Source organism: Panthera uncia, chromosome E3 (assembly GCF_023721935.1).
Source record: "Panthera uncia isolate 11264 chromosome E3, Puncia_PCG_1.0, whole genome shotgun sequence".
In the NCBI taxonomy this organism is placed as follows: domain Eukaryota; kingdom Metazoa; phylum Chordata; class Mammalia; order Carnivora; family Felidae; genus Panthera; species Panthera uncia.
The window spans coordinates 6,829,272-6,834,064 of NC_064815.1; positions in this window are offsets into that span (position 1 = coordinate 6,829,272).

A 4,793-nucleotide genomic window follows, 5' to 3' on the forward strand; every position below is an offset into this window, starting at 1 on the left:
CCCACTCTGCGTTCGCTGTCCCCCCACTGCAGTGAGCCCCACTCTGCCTTCACTGTCCCCCCCAATGGAGTGAGCCCCTCAAGGCAAGGCCTGGGCCTCTCTTGAACACACAGAAGGGGCCTGCCTGACACAGAAAAAGTGTTCTATGCAGGCTTGCCCACTCAGGGAGTATGGGTGTCAGACTTTCCAAAACATGGGGTAAAAAAACATTTTCTTCTCAGGGTCTCCCACGAGCAATGGGAGATTAAGTCACCCATGTAAACCCAGGAGAAATGTTTTCGCTTTCAAGGAATTTCCCAGTCAATATAAACAGAGGAAAAGCCAACTTGCCACAATAGGTCCATTATAATTAAGAAGTCAGGAAAACCTGTTCTCAGCATCAGAACTTGTGTACCCAACCTTGACCACTTTAACTGGTTAGTTAGCCTCCATCATCTGCAAGGCTCGTTTGCACAGAATAATCGGTTCACGATTACGTCAAAAAATGGAGGCATTGGGTCCATCCCCAAAGATACTGAAGTCACGCTCTTCTCCATTAACACATTAAAAATAACCAAAATTATAAATCATGTGCCAAGGTGCCTCAGCTGAATGTGCTAGGAGATGAGGGGGTATCGCAGAATGGAATGCTGTCAGAAACGGGCTCACTTCCCAAGGGGGAGTTATATGGACCAATGAGATGTGCCCTGGTGTAGGTCTGAGTCTAAACACGCCTTCAGGTTTCATCCGGGCCCATTGATAAAAGGTTCTACCAATGTTTGCTAAGTGAAATGATTTCTTCTTCTTCTGTGGGACAGAAGTGGGTATCTTCCACGACCTCTACACTTAACATAACTCTCTGCACTTAAAGGGGAGCTTGTGGATCTGTGTGCTTTCTCCAGCCCATGAGACCCCAGAAAACAGAACAGTGAATTCTCAGACTCCCACATCCTCTGACCCAGCTATTTCTAGGGGCTAGCTCTAAGAAAATCAAACGCCCTAAACAAGATTTAGGCACCACATTGGTCACGACCAGAGAGCAAAAACCTAGAAACAACCTAAGTTTCCAACAACAAGATAGTAGTAACCTCATGGGATTTTCATCTGCCAGAATACGCATCCATTCTAATTAATAGAGGATGTTTTTGAAGAACATTTAGTGGCCATTTAAGAATACTTTAATTTTTTAAATGTTTGTTTATTTTTGAGAGGGGGGTAGGGGCTGAGAGGGAGGCACAGAATCCAAAGCAGGCTCCAGGCTCTGAGCTGTCAGTACAGAGCCTGACGCAGGGCTCGAACCCATGAACCGTGAGATCGTGGCCTGAGCTGAAGTCGGACACTTAACCAACCAAGCTACCCAGGTGCCCCTAAAAATACTTTAGAAAGGTATTTTTTGGCTCAGATCATGATCCCAGAGTCGTGGGATTGAGCTCCAAGTTGGGCTCTGCTGAGTGTGGAGCCTGCTTAAGATTTTCTCTCTCTTTCTCTCTCTCTGCCCCTCTCCTGCACTCACATGCTCTCTCTCTCTCTCTAAAAAAAAAAAAAAAAAAAAAAAAAAGACAAAACAAAACTTAAACAAGCAGAAAGTTACAGCATAATCCTACCTTTATAATTATAGACTATACAACTGAGACAGAGCCATGTATAAGCATGCCTTTATGCACATACCCAGTGCGCATAGATCCATGGGCTCTCTGGAAGAAGAAGGAAAAGAAAGATAGGAAAAATGAATGAAAGGTATCAAAATGTAATACTGATTATCTTTTTTATTTTAATTCCAGTATAATTAACATACAGTGTTATATTCGTTTCAGGTGTACAATATAGTAATTCAATTCTATATATCCCCAGAACTTATCATGATAAATGTACTTTTTAAAAAATTTTTTTTCTTCTTTATTTATTTTTCAGAGAGAGACAGAGCATGAGTAGGGGAGGGGCAGAGAGAGAGGGAGACGCAGAATCCCAAGCAGGCTCCAGGCTCCAAGCTGTCAGCACAGAGCCCGACACGGGGCTCGAACTCACAAACCGTGAGATCATGACCTGAGCCCAAGTAGGTCGCTCAACCGACTGAGCCACCCAGACGCCCCAGATTCTGATTATTTTCTGAGGCTGGAGTTGCTTGGATATTATTTTTATCTCTTTATTTTTCAAATTGCTATGAGAACCTCAACTTTTGTGATTCAGACGGGGAAAAAATCGAAACAAAGCCGTAAGCTTTAATTCAATAAAGATTGTCTCTTGAGGGGCGCCTGGGTGGCTCAGTCGGTTGAGCATCCGACTTCAGCTCAGGTCATGATCTCGCGGTCCGTGAGTTCAAGCCCCGCGTCAGGCATCTGTGCTGATGGCTCAGAGCCTGGAGCCTGTTTCAGATTCTGTGTCTCCCTCTCTCTCTGACCCTCCCCCGTTCATGCTCTGTCTCTCTCTGTCTCAAAAAAAAATAAACGTTAAAAAAAAAAATTAAAAAAAGATTGTCTCTTGAAAAGTTGTCTTGGTATTATTCTAAAAACACAAAATCAAAGGCATAAAAATAGATATTCATCAGTTTGGGGTTTTCTGTTTTGAAGTTTTTAGAAAACTTCGTATTCTTGTGGTTACTAGGAGCTAAGGGAGGAAAAAGGAGGAAGTTGTTGTTTAATAAATATAAAGACATATGCATTTACCTTTCAACCCAGCAACTGAATTATTTTTTTTAATTTTTTTAATGTTTTATTTATTTTTAAGACAGAGATAGACAAAGCATGAGTAGGGATGGGGCAGAGAGAGAGGGAGACACAGAATCTGAAGCAGGCTCCAATCTCTGAGCTGTCAGCACAGAGCCCGATGTGGGCTGGAACTCACAAACCATGAGATCATGACCTGAGCCCAAGTAGGTCGCTCAACCGACTGAGCCACCCAGGCACCCCCCAAAGCATCTGACTCTTGATTATGACTCAGCCTCGCAGTGGACTCCACACTGACAACGTGGGGACTGCTTGGGATTCTCTCTCTCCCTCTCTCTCTCTCTCTCTCTCTCTGCTCCCTGCCTTCTGCTTGCGTATGCACACTCTCTCTCTCAAAATAAATAAACAACTTAAAAAAACAGAAATAGGAAACCAATCGTTTACCCATGTGATAAAATAACACCAACCATATACACATATCATTTCAGTGTTAATCTCCTGGTTTTCACATTGTGTTATAATTATGTACAATGTAATGATTGGGATACACTGGATGAAAAGTATATGGAGATTTTCTGTGCTATTTTTGCAAGTTCTAGTGAGTCTCTTATCAGTGATCATAAAACGATAAAAAAGAAAGGGGGAAGGGGGGAAAGGAAACAACCTGGTTTAAAAATAGGCCAAAGGGCTTTACAAACACCTCCCCGAACAAAATATACAGAGGGCAAAGAAATATAGGGAAAGATGCTCCCTATTATAGCAGGGAAATGCAAATTAAAACCACAGCGAGAAAAATAAAACAAAAAATAAAAATAAAACAACAGTGGGGTATCTCTACACACCTGTTAGAATATCCAAAATCCACAACACTGACACCACCAGATGCTGGCAAGGATGTGCAGTGACAAGAATTCTCATTCATTGCTAGCAGGAACGTGAAATGGTGCAGCCTCAGTGGGAAGACAGTCTGGCAATTTACAAAACCAAATATACTCTTACCACGTGATCCGCAATTGCTCTCTTTGGGATTCCCCCAAAAGAGCTGAAAGATTGTGTGCACGCAAAAACCTGAACACAGCTTGAACCATAACGACCAAAACTTGGAGACAAACCGAGATATTCTTTATGAGGTGAAGGGCTACATAAACTGTGGTACATGCAGACAATGGAATGGTATTCAGCGCTAAAATGCAATGAGCTATATAAGCCACGAAAGATACGGAGGAGGGGCGCCTGGGTGGTTCAGTTGGTTAAGCGTGGGACTCGACTTCGGTTGAGGTCATGATCTCACGGTGCCTGAGTTCGAGCCCCGCATGGGGCTCTGTGCTGACAGTGCGGAGCCTGCGTGGGATCTTGTCTCCCTCTCTCTCTGCCCCTGCCCCTCTTACGCTCTGTCTCTCTCTCCTTCAAAAGTAAATAAACATTAAAAAAATATATATTTAAAAAAAAAAAAGGAAAGAAAGAAATGATATGGAAGAACTTGATAAATGCATATCACTAAGTGAAAAGAAGTTCTCCTGGAAAAGCTACATTCTATATGATCCCAACGTTATGATATTCCGGAAAAGGCAAAACTATGAAAACGACAACATGATCCATAGTTGCAGGGGTTCGGGGAGATGAACAGGCATAGCACAGAGGACTTTTAGAGCAGTGGAAATACTCTATATGATGCTATAATGATGAATCTGGGTCATCATGCTTTTGGCCAAACTCAGAAGGCGCAACACCAAGAATGAGCTTTAAAGCGAACTAGGAATGTTGGGTGATGTGATGGACCAGCGTAGGCTCATTGAGTGATGTCGCTAACGGGAGAGAGTATTCGTGTGCCAGGGCAGGAAGTACACAGGAAATCCTGTACCTTCTTCTCAATTTTGTTGTAAATCTAAAGTTGCTTTTAAAAGATAAAGTCTTTTGGGACACCTGGGTGGCTCAGTCGGTTGAGCGTCCCAACTTCGGCTCAGGTCAGGAACTCGCAGTCTGTGAGTTCAAGCCCCGCGACAGGCTCTGTGCTGACACCTCAGAGCCGGGAGCCTGCTTCGATTCTGTGTCTCCCTCTCTCTCTGTCCCTCCCACACTCACACTCTGTCTCTCTCTCTCTCTCTCTCTCAAAAATAAATACACATTTAAAAACGTAATAAAAAATAAAGT